Genomic DNA, 16,084 nt, shown 5'->3' on the forward strand with positions numbered 1-16,084 from the left:
GACCATGGGTCTTCAACAGGGTGGCCCGCGACCCTGAATTATACAGGGGAGATGACACATTTACCAATGTCTTAAAAATACACATTAACGTGAGTGAAACATACTATTAGCAAAGATAATCAGTAAACAAACTAATTATGCAAAACATGGATGCTAGTGCAGCAGTCTTACCTTGGTCTGAGGCCTCAGGGATGGTGTCCCAGTCACGGACACCCTTCAATCGATCTGTTCCTTTTATCCAATACTAATAATGGAATGGGATGGAATGGAAGGTTAAGAGAACAGAATAAGGGCAAAGTAATAGAAAGTTCTTAATCTTTTTTTGAGGGGCACTCTCCAACGTCAGGCTTTTGAAATGATGTCATATGGCAGCCCATTTTGTTTGTCCATGAAGCTCTCAGAGGGTTCCCCCTCTATGACGTTTCCATGACAAGGTATTTTTGACCTGAAGTCAGCTTGTGCGGTAATCGGCCTTACTACAAACAGCCGAGCCTATATGGGCTTTAAATGTTTGTTTAGACTGGAGCACTAAATGGGATGCCATTTGGCAGGTGCCAAATGATGCCACGTGGCAGGTGTCAAATGATGCCACGTGGCAGGTGTCAAATGATGCCATGTGGCAGGTGTCAAATGATGCCACGTGGCAGGTGTCAAATGATGCCACGTGGCAGGTGTCAAATGATGCCACGTGGCAGGTGTCAAATGATGCCACGTGGCAGGTGTCAAATGATGTCACGTGGCAGGTGTCAAATGATGCCATGTGGCAGGTGTCAAATGATGCCATGTGGCAGGTGTCAAATGATGTCACGTGGCAAGTGTCAAATGATGCCATGTGGCAGGTGTCAAATGATGCCACGTGGCAGGTGTCAAATGATGCCATGTGGCAGGTGTCAAATGATGTCACGTGGCAGGTGTCAAAGCGTTTTCTTTTTACCTGAATTCAGCTTGTGTGGTATAGCCGTCATGCAAGTGCTAAGAAGTGGTGGAAAGTACCTAAGTAGGCCTACATGTATGCAAGTACTGCACTAAAGTACTTACATTGTATACATTTGTAAACTTGGGTAATGAGTAATTTTACTTTTGGTGCTTAATTAATTAATTCATTAATTAATTTATTTTTATTTTTCAAGTGTGAACTGCATGGCCAAGAGGCAGAAATAAAACTACACATCTTTGCCACACATAAACTGCAAAACAAACAACAAAGGGACATCAGGGTACACAGCAATTACCTATACATAGAGCTACAAAGTGATACAATATGAAAACAAATGCTAATAACCCTATACATTAAATAAATAGAAATACACACAATGTTCGATGCCAATACTCTACAATAGGGTGTTGATACTTTTACTTAATTCTTCCATCACTGGTATACTAGGCTATATTGTATAACTGCAGACTGGTACCAGGTATGACTGTTACAAGACATTGTGATCACATGTAAGCAACTAAAGCATATGTTGGCCCCTCACCTTAACTTAATGTGGCCCTCAGGTTAATATCACAATACTGATATAGGCTATTATTGATTTCAGCTGTTAAACATGTAAACATGACCCGCTTTAAATACTTCAGTCTAAATTAAGCTTAATGACTAGTATTAAAATGTTATTGTATTTTTTGAAATATCCGCAATGTATTTGTATTTAGTTCATAAAGTTAACATTAACTATAATTAAAGGTATTTGAAAGGCATATAAATGCAATATGAATTTACATTTTCAGGATCCCAATTAAAAAATAGCAAAATATAATTCAGTATTTCAATTTAAATACAGCAGAAATAGCCGATCTACAAGCTCAAATTGCATCGCAGTGCGACACGTTTTGAGCTTGTAGATGGGCTATTTTTGCTCCGACAGTAATATGCAATGTGGCCCTCTGGAGTGAGTGTGGAAATATAGAGGCCCTCTCCATCGTCAAAGTTGCCCACCCCTGAACTAAAGGTTATTTTAGTGAAGAGTGAAGATATGGGTCGCCTGGATTCAGTTCTTCAACAGCTTCTGGTTATTTGACACAAATGAGCAGAAATATACATAGCAGCATTTCTTATAGGCCCCTCCCTCCCTTCACTCTCAACATAGATTCCTCTGCTTAAAGGACCACTTCGCCACTTTTCAACCTACCTTCATATATACTTGGTCCTCGATCTATAATGTTCATGATAAAATTCCACAGTTTTCCATCGGTTATCAAATTATTGGCACAGTCAGGAATGTGACAAAAACTTGTCTGAACTACTCTTTAAGAACTCAGCTCTCAGAACTTGAGTACAGATTACAACTGTTCGAATATCACTCAGCTACAAGTGAAAGTCACTCACTTTATGATTATTCAAAATAATCTAAACTAAATCTGCACTATGTAACTTTTATCTTCTAACCCGGACCTCCACGCGGTAACTCTGTCATTTCTCGACCGTTTCGGGCGCGGGAAGGCTCGCCGGAACCGGGCCGGCACCCTGGGCGCGTTCCTGGGGGTTGTGTCCAGGATGTTACGGGGACCCCTACGTGGTAACTCTGTCATTTCTCAAAGATGTTTTTCCAAAAAAAAAAATCACAGTACAGTACAGAGTACAGTACACTACAATACAGTACAGAGCACAGTACAGTAACTATAACACTAAATGTATAGTTGCAGCGCTCAGTTCACAAGGTGTGATTTTTTTGTGAAACTTCTTTTCTTCCATATTTTACTATCTTGAAAAATAAATTTAAATAGTTCAACTAGCAGATCTACATCCATACATTATGGCTATTATAACTATTTTCATAATAGTTATTTAAGAGTTCGTTGTTAATGACATTTGCTGACCACCCAAAAGGTTCAAATAAAATACATTGACATTGACTTGTGACTTTGTGGCATTTTATTACTCCATAGTTCCAGAAGCCATGGTTCTTGAAACATGGAAAAGACAGAAAAAGTGTGGATCAGACAATAGACAATTTGCAATCAATTAGCTCAAAACAAATGCAATCAATTAGCTCAAAACATTAAAGCATATATCAACTCGTGATTCAGAGCATAGTATAGTAACAAAATAATACTGTGGACAAGAGCTTACATTTGGTCATGGACGCATGGGTCTGGAGTGGAGAGCTGTGTGAGTTGTGTGAGTGAACTGTGTGTGGAGTGAGTGTGAGTGTTTGTAGGGGAGCACACCTGAGCTGACAGTGGCAATCAGCCCAGAGTGCTGATGGCAGACACCTGTGGGTGGTTGGTGCAGTGGTGGTGTGGAAGGGGAGTTGTGAAGGGTTGTGTCTACCAGCGGCTGCCATTTAGATTGTCTGGGGAAATTCTCAACAATAGTAATATATATATATATATATATATATATATAGTAAAAATGGCAAATACGTGCAAGATATAGCACATGATGACATTATATGGGCACATTAACATTTCCTAATAATGATGACTCAACCAGGCAAGCTGGTACACTTCACCCTTCTTCAGATTCTAACTAACTGCCTTTTCTATGGAATTTCTTAATCTCAGACTTCCCAGTAATTCTGATAACATTGACACACTAAACGTCTGTGCACTGTTCCGTGGAAGAAATTACACAATCTTCACTTTGCTACATACAGGCGTATCGCAGGTGTATGTCATACTGAATGCAGCGGGTGCAAAGTGATCGGAAAAGCACCCGACAACCTCATCTGCATTATCCACGCCCCATATCGCACCATAAAAGGCTTCAAGCATGACTCAGCAGACAGCAGTTTGTCTGAGATCCGTCTGTCAAAAAAAGAAAAAAGGCTTTGTAGCCGCAGACTATATAGCGGCTTCACAAATTACAATAAAAATGATTGCTGGAAAGAAATCACAGCCGCGGTCACTGCTATGAATATAGCCTGCACTCTATTAATTTAATAATTCTACACATGTAGGAGCAGGACAGTTAGGGCTTTTATGTTATGTCGTTTTTGAACCATTGTATATTACCACTGTAGGCTACTATATATGTACAAACTGACATCAATCCATCAAAGGACACCAAAGGGAATTAAAAGATTTCCAAGCTTACAACGGTGCGTGCTCCGCTGAAGCAATATAATTATATATTTCACCCATTCTTGAGATAAGGGACAAAACCTTTTTCAAACTGGATTTTTTTTTTTTTTAAGATACATTCAAATCAAATAGATGTATTTGTAGACACAGGTCTCAACTACCAATCTTGAGAAGGAACAGGTTTTTCGCATAACATTTCTTTCTAAAATGGGACATTTATGCACTTAATACCTGATTCATGTCAACTCCGTCAGACACACTAAAATCCCTTTTAATTGAATTTTATCATTTCAACAATAATATAAAGTCCTCAGTTATCTTATAATGGCTTTCAGTAATCAAGTTAAGTAATACAAATCTTTTAATATTATTTTGTTCCAATATCACACTATTATGAAATATCCAATTTCTCAAAACCGTCATTTCAACCTTTATTTTCAATATTATAACATGAAAACCATGTAAAAAAAAAAAAAATCATCATTACGTATCATTTCAGTTGGTGTTTCAATACATAAGCACAAAAGATTTGACAGCAAATTTTCTATTTCTTTGGAAATTAACCAAAACATCACGGGACGAACGTCTGACGGAGTTGACGAACATCTGACGGAGTTGACAAGTTTAACTGATTTAGGTTCTAGACCACCTAGGATCTTGATTCTGGTGACTAATCCCACATTTTCAAGGATGAGGAATACAGTGGTACTATTTAGATTTGCCCTGTGAACATGGCAGCCATTTTTCAAAATGGCCGCCAACTTTCTGTTATTTCCCAATAACTCAAGTTCTACACCACCTAGGATCTTGATTCTGGTGACTAATCATACATTTTCAAGGATGTGGGATACATTGGTACTATTTAGATTTGTCCTGTGACCACTGACCATGGTAGACATTTTTCAAAATGGCCGCCAACTTTCTGTTATTTCCCAATAACTCAAGTTCTACACCACCTAGGATCTTGATTCTGGTGACTAATCATACATTTTCAAGGGCGAGGAATACAGTTGTACTACCGTAAATCCTCCAATAAACTCCTCCTTTCTATTAATTACCGAGCCCCTATTAATCACCGGTGATGGCGTTGAATTAAGTAAATAAATTCCGGCCTCCTTTTATGAGCCGGGGTTTTTTGTGTTTTTTTTTTTCTTCAAGTGCCGTATCTGTTACTTTCGCTGCTCTGGCTGGCTGTGCCTGCCTGTCACGTCAGCGTCCACTGTCCAGATGCCGTGGCCGCGGTGCTCGGCTCGCACACAATACAACAAAGTTAATAACTTCGGGAGAGAGCCCCCACAGATCTGCCCTTCATGCAACGAACGTTGGTTCTACTTCTATAAACGGCAGATCGATGAGCGCATGGGGGGTTTTGCAGCCTGGCGCAGCCCCATGCGCCTTTTGGATCTCTCATTTTATGGAACGAACGTAGCCTACCACCGGTATGCTGTTAGCTTGTTGCTAACGGGACACCGTTAGCAACAAGCAACAAACGGGACACCGTTAGCAACAAGTCTCTCTCTCTCTCTCTCTCAGACGTTCTCTATACGTCTCTCTCTCTCTCTCTCTCTCTCTCTCGCGCGCGTTAGAGAGACGCTCTCTCTAACACGTCTCTCTCTCTCTCTCTCTCTCTCTCTCTCTCTCGCGCGCGTTAGAGAGACACTCTCTCTAACACGTCTCTCTCTCTCTCTCTCTCTCTCTCTCTCTCTCTCTCTCTCCCGTTGAAGCACTGCAGTGTTGCACTGTTCTGATTTGATATTACCGGTATATGAAATAACCTATCATACATTTTATTTTTATGTTATTATTTGCATCTGAACTTGTCAGTAGCCTAACTGTAGACCTTTACCACAGTACTGTGGTAGTCTATCTCAGTTGAAGTTATATACCGGTATATTGAATGTGACCAGATTTGACTGAGGGACTGCCATTGTATTTTTATTTGTTTCATGTCATATGAAAGCAGGTAATCATATAGCTTCAAATGACATAGCAGGGAATCATATAGCTTCAAAGGACATTGGTTATTCAAGTTAAATTGATGTGTTGATGTTATTATGGTATTTACCATAGGCAATATGCCAATAATGGAAAAACAGTTAAAATGACCATTGAGCACCTGCAACTGCACTGTTCAATATTTCACGAGGACTTGGTTTCAATAGGCTATGAGCCCAATACATTTTACTGTGTTCTAACTGACCCAAAATGTGATTTGTTCATTATCATCAGTTTGAAAATTAGAAATAAAATTCCTCCTTCTTATAGCTGCCTCCTTCCAATAAAAGCCCGGTATCGGGATCGGTTGAGACAAATAATAGCCCGGGTTCCTAAAAGAGGATTTACGGTATTTAGATTTATCCTGTGACCATGGATGGTAGATATTTTCAAAAATGGTGGACCTGCTATTATTTTACCAATTTACTCAGGGAATATTATCAGAATAATATAAAATCTGTGAATACATTTCTTACCAAGAATTTTCTTCACCAATGTTTGTAAAGGTGTCTACTAACATATCCCACATTGGTTTCTATTTGACCACCCTAGGGGCATGTTTGACAGCTGCTGAAAGTTGGGTACCATCAACAACCAATATAAGGCTAAATGTTCTAAATTTCATTATGCTTTAAGTAGCATGTGGCATGTCAAACTAGGGGCTTTTCATGATTCTGGATCCATTCCAAGCATTAGTTTTGCACAAAAAACACTACGTTGGCTAAAAACGGCCATAGCCATCATCACAGATGTGATGAGGTCAGCACATGTCGGCACATTTGGGCAAGTGGCTATGGCCAAACTAGGGGGTCTATGGCCAAACTAGGGGTCAAACTCCTTGGGCTAAATTCAGTGAGGTGAACAGTGAGCAGTGAACAGTGAGGGAAAGACTGAAGACAGAAGATTTGGCTTCAGGACCATCAGGCAGGATGTGCAGACACTGAAGGCATCAGTGTCTTTCTCTGTGTCCCCAGCATGTCAACCAAAGCAATGTTACCAAATCAAAGGAGCCTTCACCTCATGTCACCTGGGGCTGGGTGAGCAATCGTATCCTGTATCTAAACTCACAACTAAATACAGACACTTGGCCAGACTGCCGTTTGAAAGGGTCAAACCCCTCATCCTGATTGGGGAAGACCACCCCACCTAATCACACCAACCGAAGAAGTGAGGTTGGGGCCTCCAGGTGGGCCAGCAGCCATCTGCACAAAGACTGGGCTGGACCCTGCAGGAAAGCAATCTCCAGCCAAGACAATGTAAGTTGACTATAACAGAGCCCCAGAACACAGAGCTCAGGAGAAGGATGGAGAAACACTGGCAGGAGGCCACCAAGATACAATGCCCCAGAGACCCAGAGTGTGCCACCACTGGCAGTAAGGAGATCAACTGCTGCAGCAAAGATGTCATGAAAGGCAAGTCTCCACCAAAAAAAACCCTGAACCTAATCGGGGTGTCAAGAGACCAAAGTTTCTCCCCCACAGTTCCCTGCAGTGGCCAGTGAAGTCAAACTGTGCATCTGTACCTGAAAGGGGCAAGTCAAAGGCCAGAAAGCCCACCTCCTTTTAATGTCCTGTCAGTAGAAACTCAACCTGCACCTGAAATAAGCCCTTACCTCTCCCAGAGAAAGTTCATCCTTGAAAATGTAATGATTAGTCGCCAGAATCAAGATCCTTGGTGGTCTAAAACTTGAGTTATTGGTAAAATAACAGCAGGTTGGTGGTCATTTTGAAAAACAATGGCTGCCATGGTCACAGCACAAATCTAAATAGTACCACTGTATTTCTCATCTTTTAAAATGTATGATTAGTCGCCAAAATCAAGATCCTAGGTGGTCTAAAACTTGAGTTATTGTAAAATAACAGCAGGTGGCGGCCATTTTGAAAAAAAAATGGCTGCTATGGTCACAGGACAAATCTAAATATTACCAATGTACCCCACATCCTTGAAAATGTATGATTAGTCACCAGAATCAAGATCCTAGGTGGTGTAGAACTTGAGTTATTGTAAAATAACAGCAGGTGGCGGCCATTTTGAAAAATGGCTGCCATGGTCACAGGGAAAGTCTAAATTGTACCACTGTATCCCTCATCCTTGAAAATGAGGTCTTAGTCACCAGAATCAAGATCCTAGGTGGTGTAGAACTTGAGTTATTGTAAAATAACATCAGGTGGCGGCTCTTTTGTAATATGGCTGCCATGGTCACCACGAGACAAATCTGTGATGGCCCCATAGCCAAAAATGTTCCTTAAGGCATGCTCTAACTGTGTGCCAAATTAGAATACTGCCCATTATTCAAAAACAATAATTTTATTGTTTTAGGAACACTTTTGTCAACTCCGTCAGATACACGTCAACTCCGTCAGACACAAAATCTGACGGAGTTGACGTCTGACGGAGTTGACAAAATGGCATTTGTTTTCATCTTAACCCTCTTTAGTACAATGTAGCCATTTTGTTTTTGCTTAATTTTGTTAGCTAAACCTAACCCCTAAACTAAAATAATAAACATTATTTTGGAATTCTTAACAAAGATCATAATAATGTCCTGACGGAGTTGACATGTAAAAGCTGTGACCACATTGTTATCAACATTGTTTGTTTAAAATATCAAACAATTGAATGCTTGTCAGACCAGGTACTCCACTGTTGCAACAAATATAAATGGGACTTGGAAAAGGAGTCTTCAGGCTAAATCTGTCGACAATATTTTCTGATTAATTTAAGACTTTTAAAAAAACCTGACGGAGTTGACGGAGACGTGGGACGAACATTTGATATGAGATATTTAATAGAAAATATAAATTAAAATTAACTGTGTATATTATTTGCTATGTTGTTGACAATCTACTTTAATTTAGTATGTATATTTATGTGATTGTGACAGTATTAGACACTTTTTTGGCAGTTTGAAATTGTGGCCACTTGCTGGGGACAGGCTAAATACAGGCCTTTTTGGGTACAGGGCCTGCTTTTAACTAATTCAGATGGAATATGAAAACAATTATAATGAAATTAAGGGCATAATAATACACAACTGTATTACACTTAACTTTGCAAGTGCTTTTATTTTTATGAATTAATTTATTTTTTACATAAAATAAGGCTCTTATGTGTGGGACATGTTTTTTCCACTTTTGTCCCTCATCTCAAGAATGAGTGATTTATTTAATTAAGTTCGGGACCAAGGCGGGTGCTCACTCACACATTTGCAGAGGTAAAACATATCCGATATTTAAAATATCGGATATATGTCAATGCAAAAGTCGTCTTTTGAGAGAGAGCTAGAGAGAGAGAGAGAGAGAGAGGGAGGGGGGCATGGGCCCTCGACACTGTCGGTTTGCGCGATAAAGAACAGTAAACTATAAATTCATAAGTGAATAATTATAGGCCTACCTGGGATCCTCTAGTCTGAAGAAATTATAATGCAGTGAGTTTATCCAGTGAGTTAAACTATTCTGTGTGTGGCATCCATGCATGTGATCAATATCAATATACATTATTATAAAGTCTGTCCGTCATGTTTGTGAACAAGCGCGAGTGGAGGTGAGCTGGCTTAAAACTATGATATGACTGGCCGACTTTCAAACACGCTGAAGCCATTCATTAGGCTAATGCGGTCTTCTATTTTTTATAGGCTATATAGCCCTATTCATTTTCCAATGTGAATCGGATCGGCAGCACGCTGATGTCTGCCCCCCCCCCCACACACACACACACACACACACCCTGCACACACACACACACACACACACACACACACACACCGACCGACAGTTAACTGACTCGAGCTCCGTAACAAAACAATTTCAATAGGCCTGCCGCCTATTGCAGGCATTACTACACTAAACAATGTTGGATTCGTACAGTGCAGAATGCAGATAAACCTATGTTCTTATTATAATTGTGAGTTTGTTTTTTAACATGCGCAAGTGCCGATCTACAAGCTCACGACCGTTGCACTTCGAGTGAGCAGCAAATAGCGCATGATAGAAATATATATAAACTAGAACTGCACTCTGCCGAGTACTTGCTTGTTGCACACTAGTAGGCCATAAATGGCCAACTAGTGCGCAAGCAGAGCGCGCAAGTACTTTTGACCGCTGTAAACTATCACATCTCAGTATCTCTGTGAAGGAACGTTTGAAATGTATAATCATTAGAAACGGTTACAACCCTTTGTTAGCTTCCACACGTGTGCCGGCGTCAGCGGCCACTACTAATAGCCCGCTCTAGCCGACACAACACACGCGCGTCCCGCGGCTTCCAAGCCCGCGACGGCGTGGTGACCTGAACAGCATATAGTGATATTTCTGTTTAGTTTTCACGTTGTGTTTGACGGTCTTTGTTAATGGCTAGCAATAGCTCTTTTCTCAGCTTCCACACACAACGTCCCGCGGCCTTTCCAAGCCCGCGGCAGCGTGGTAATCTGGACAGCAGATTTTAATACCACTGATTAGCTTCCTCGTTGTGTGACGGTCTCTGATAGCAGCTAACGATAGCCCTATTCTCAGCTTCCACACGCACGTGGCTCTTCTACAGTGGCTGACAATAGCCCTGTTTGAGTTCCACATAGAGTGACGGTCTAGCTCCGTCCTAGCCTCACTCTAACGTGACTACCTACCAACTCGGCTCTCCACAGGCGTGCTACGTGCAGCCTCGTGAAACTGATTGTTAGAACTTGAGGGTACTGATGTAACCCGGGTTCTATGAACCAGCGAGCCTTGTTTGTAGCTTGTTTGTCCACGAAGCTACCACCTACGTGGCTACCTGTTAACTCTTGTTCCTTATCGTTTCCACGTGCATCTTAGCTTCATAAGATGGCTGAGTCCCCGACCAAGGCCCGTCGTCGACGCCGTCGCGCCCTAGCGGACGCTGACAGCCAGTGCCTGCAGAGAGCCTGCAAGTCTTGCAGGGGCCTGCTCGCCCATGACGAATGTCTCTACTGCCTGGGTTATGGCCCTGCTGTGGAGGCAGTGGAAAACCCAGAGCGATGCCCGCATTGCTTTACCTTCTCCAACTTGCTGAAGCGTAGCAGGCGGAAGCGCGCCCACAGGGCGTATCGGACCCAGCGGGACGCCCACGCCCAGGGGAGAGAGGACGAGGCACAGCGTCAGGAAGCCTCCAGGGAGGCAGCTGACCCTAACCGCTACTCTCCAAGCCTCTTCGTCGGAGCCCCGACCCCCGGTGAGGCAGCCCGGGCTGCAGCACAAGGGACCTACGATGCAGAGAGAGGACGTGGGGCCACTCCTGAGGAGGTTGGCACACGCCATTGCAACTTCTAAAAAGGGCAACCCAGAGAAGTCCCAGACCAAGGCTGAGATCCCCCTCGATGACGGGTTTCTGAAATCCCTCATGGTGTCTTGGAGACAGCCTCACTCAGCTTCCACCTCCCTTAGCGGAGGCATGAAGCTGCTGGACTGCGCGGGACAACGGGAAGCGGGCCTCGAGGCCATGCCTCCAATGGACAAGTCCTTCGCCGGCTGGCTCATGGGTATCAACCCCAATGTTTTCCACGAGGACCCGGACTTCTCCTTGCCTGCGGACAAGGACGACTCCAAAATTAATAAAGCTGCCTACAAGTGCGCCTCAACTGCGGCCAGAGCACTGAACGCTACGACCCTTCTGCAAGGGTCAGCGTCTCATGTCCTGCTGGAGGCGGGTGACGAGCCTACCCCCGAACACATGGCTGAGTTGAGACGCCTGCACCTTGAGCTCCTCCGTCTCACTCAGGCCCAGGCGGAGATGGTGGGCGGAACCATGGCGAGGCTTCTGGTCCTCGAGAGGGCCAGGTGGCTGGAGCTGTCCCCTAAAGTGGGACGCACTCCATTGAAACAGAAAGTCTCCACTTCGACACTCTTCGCGTCCATGCTCGAGGAGATGCGCTCCTGTGACGGACAAACGAAGACTGATACGGAGGTCATCGGCGCTTGTCTCCCGGCGTCTGGAGCACGGCCCATGCGGGCTAGCGCACCAAGGACAGGGGCGATCGTTCCAGGTCCAGGAGGAGCACCTTCGAGGTCCCCGACGCTCAGAGGGCTCCGTCGGCGGCGGCCTCATCTTCCCGCCCATCTCGCAACCGCAAGAAGGTCGACAGGCCCAGACGCCCCTCGGCTTCTCCGGCCGGCGGCCCCCGCAATGGGGCCAGGAAAGGAGGGCCACCTGGCGGGAAGGCGAAATAACCAGACCCGCCCCACGGGGAGACATCGGGCACTGTCTCCCCCACCCTTCCCCGAGTTTCTCTGAAGCGCAGCATAGTGGCCACGTGCCTCATGCCGGACGCTCTCGGTGTAGACAGGAAGAGGACTTGTTTTTCAAACATAAATGTCTCTCCAGTGTTTTTCTGTGCCACCACTTTTCTCAATAAAGCGGTGTTCTCTACTGAAAACCGGTCTCATGAATCGTCACTTGAAACTCAAGGGAATGGACCCGCAGCCCAGGCCTTCAAGGAGGCCCGTGGCTGTCGGCCGAAATGCAAGTGTAACTGCCGTGGACGCAGCGCCAGGGCCCCAGGTCCATATTGCAGGACAGAGGCCCCAGGCCCAGGTTCTGACCGTAAGGGACGCCGCTCTACCACAAAAGGTTCGGAGCTGGCTTCAACCCCTCTGGCGCTGTGTCTACAGGAGTGGAATCGTTGTGGTGTTTATCCTTGGGGGTTGAACACCACCTCGAAGGGTTACAAACTACAGTTTGCCAGGAGACCTCCCACTTGTGGGAGTGTTCTGTTTTCGCAAGAGTGGTCAGTCAGCCGAGGTTCTCCAGGACGAGATAACGTCTCTGCTGGAGAAGAAGGCTATACGTGTTGTGTCCATGGAGCAGAGCAACGCCGGATTTTACTCCCGCTACTTTCTCGTGAAGAAGAAAGGGGGGGGCATGCGGCCCATTCTAGACCTACGTGCTCTGAACGGCTATTTGAAAGTGTTTCGCTTCAAAATGATCACGAGCAAGGCTCTGCTGCGCATGATGTGTCGAGGGGACTGGTATACAACTCTCGATCTCGGAGACGCGTATTTCCACATTCCCATCTACCCACCACACAGAAAATTCCTGCGGTTCGGCTTCAAGGGACAGATATACGAATATCTGGTCCTTCCGTTCGGACTGTCACTAAGTCCAAGGACTTTTGTGAAGTGTACACAGACGATGTGCTATATCAACAAGCAACGGTCCACCAAACTGCATGCGCTAGCACACAGACTGACGCTATGGTGCGACGAGCACTTTCTTTCGTGCAGAGCCTCCCATGTTCCGGGACTCCAGAACACGGGGGCGGATCTGTGGTCCAGGGGCCGATACCTCTACGCGGCTTGGTCACTGCACAAGACAGTGGCCAGGCAGACGTGGGAGAGGCTCGGCGAGCCACGAGTGGGTCTGTTTGCGTCGGAAGAGAACAGCAAGTGTCCTCTGTTCTTCTCTATAGCAGGGACGGCTCCGCTAGGTTTGGATGCCTTGGCGCACCGTTGGCCCCAGGGCCTACTTTACGCGTTTCCCCCGTTGTCTCTCATCCTTCCCACGCTGGGGAGGGTGAGGACACAGCGCCTGTCAGTGATCTTGGTGGCCCCAGGGTGGGGCTCTTGGAGGTCAGACATGGTCCCTCTCTTGCACGGTCGGCCCTGGCAGCTTCCGTTGCGCAGGGACCTATTGACCTAGGCGGGAGGCGAGATATTCCACCCACGGCCGGAAGATCCAGACCTCTGGGCCTGGCCCGTGAGAGGTTGCATCTTGGCGCGGAGGAGGGTCTTCCCCAGAGCGTCATCGACACTATTCAGTGTGCGAGGGCGCAGTCGACCAGGGATGCTTATGATATGAGGTGGCGGTTGTTTGAAGACTGGTGTTCACCAGCTCAAGTTGTGCCATTTCAAGCACCAGTGAGGGTCGTTCTGTCGTTCTCCAGGACCTCTTGGACAAAGGCAGAGCCTTTAGTACTGTCATGGTGTATCTGGCTGCTATTTCAGCCTGCCACATCGGGTTTGAGGACAAGACGGTGGGCCAGCTCCCGCTGGTGCACCAGTTCATGAAGGGGGCTAGCCACCTTCATCCGGTAACCAAGTCTCTGGTCCCCTCGTGGGACCTTGCTTTGGTTTTGGACTCTCTGTCCCAGCCACCGTTTGAGCCCTTGGAGGAGTTGAGTATGAAGCTATTGTCGCTGAAGACAGCGTTATTGTTAGCTTTGGTGACCGCTAAAAGGGTCAGTGATATCCATGCTTTGTCCACAAGTGCGGAATGCATGAGGTTCAAAGGGGATGCAAGGGTGGTCATGAAGACCAATCCGGCATTTTTACCTAAGAACCGCCTAGCTACCCCGGTTCCAATAGACTTGGCGGCGTTCTGTCCGCCCCCCTTTGCCTCTGAGGAGGAGAGGAGGAGGTATAACCTCTGTCCGGTGAGGCCATTGAGGTTGTATTTGGACAGGACTGAGGCGACGAGGAAGACTACACAACTGTTTGTCTCCTGGGATCCCAAGACTGTGGGACTGCCTATCTCGAAGATTAGGCTTTCCCAGTGGATCGTGGAGGCTATAGAGCGGGCTTACTCTGGCAGGAATATGGTGCCTCCCGTAGGGTTGAAGGCGCCTTCCTCTGTAGGGGGGTCTCTGTTCAGGATGTTTGTTCCGCTGCAAGTTGGGCATTGTCTTCCACCTTTGCCACCTTCTGTAGACTGGATGTGACAGCGGCGCCAGTGGCGCATGCGGTCCTGGGCATGGCCTCCGGTTAGTGGAGAGACTTAGTTCCCCACGGGGGACTTTGGTTTTCTCCAGGGCGCTAAAACGGTTGTTCTGTCGGCCCCTCTTAGGCACATATGGCAGACTTAGGTCTGATTGGCCTTCCCAATGGGGTGCAGTAGTCCTTTTGAGGGACGTGCTGTGGTCCTTTGCTCACAGATAAAGGTACGGGCCCTAGGGGTCCAGACTTCGCGATGACAATAAGGGAGTTAATAAAGTCTCCCATAAGTGAGCAGCCTTGCTAAGCTGATTATTAGAACTAGGGGTTACGTATGTAACCAAAGTTCTATAACAGCGAGCAAGGCTGCTCACTAAGATTCCCTTCTTGTTGCTTGAGAAGAGAACAATTGTTATCGAATGGAGACGAAGGGACGTTGACGCGCTTTATACTAGCGCACCGGTGGGCGGTTCTCAACGTCATCACGTCTCAAAGTCCCAGCCAAATTGTCTGTGAGTTTATATAAATGCTTCTGTGTTTACGCCAGGGGGCGCAAACTCCCATAAGTGAGCAGCCTCCCATAAGTGAGCAGCCTTGCTCGCTGTTATAGAACTTTGGTTACATACGTAACCCCTAGATACTTTACCATGTTTTTGAGAAATGTGTTTAATTTCGAAAGGTTTGTTTTAGGTGATCTGTACATAAGAATGATATATAGATCTTTATCTTTTACATGTATGCATACATGTTCTACTTTTTCTAATATCCCTTCTTTTATAGCAAACATAACCCCCCCACCTATATCATATTCTCTGTCATTCCTGATTGATTAGCAGTATACTGTGGTTACTTGGTTCCAAAAAGTGACAGCCGTTTTTTTCAACCGTTTTTATGTGTATGCAAATCTGTGCCTGGTTTGCTGGGACCAGATACCACATTACGTCATCGTTGAGAGCTGGGACCAGAGTACATGGTGTGTATATGTATGACTAGCTCTCAGTGATGACGTAATGTGGTATCTGGTCCCAGCAAAACAGGCACAGATTTGCATACACATAAAAACGGTTGAAAAAGACGGCTGTCACTTTGAAGAGACCAAGCGAAATTATTACTTGCGCTCTCTGCTTGCGCAAGTAATAAATAAAAAGGTGTCGTGCTTGCGGTTCTGTATGGGACTCTAGGCTAACTTGCCTCTAGAATGCATGCATTTAGGCAAGTGATACTCTGCTTTTATATTATATAGGCTATCATTTTTTTATGTGCTGATCGACCAATATGTTGGGGACACATGCCTACATATTTTATCTGAGATTTGGGAACAATTTATTGATTCAGCATGAAGACTAAAGCCTTCTGAATAAATCTATACGCAAGTGTATGCTTCCGCAAATTTCTCCGCCACCTAA

At 45.2% G+C, this 16,084-nt stretch overlaps 1 protein-coding gene across 1 annotated transcript in view; it reads left to right on the forward strand.

The window, feature by feature from the left end:
• Window positions 1-16,084, forward strand: part of LOC308318779 (uncharacterized protein) — a gene marked incomplete at its 5' end in the record, with an annotated part of 473,522 nt that overhangs the window by 49,680 nt on the left and 407,758 nt on the right. The gene's annotated exons all lie outside the window — the stretch shown is intronic.

This window comes from Protomyctophum bolini (genome assembly GCF_963924005.1).
Source record: "Protomyctophum bolini genome assembly, chromosome: 7".
Lineage (NCBI taxonomy): Eukaryota > Metazoa > Chordata > Actinopteri > Myctophiformes > Myctophidae > Protomyctophum > Protomyctophum bolini.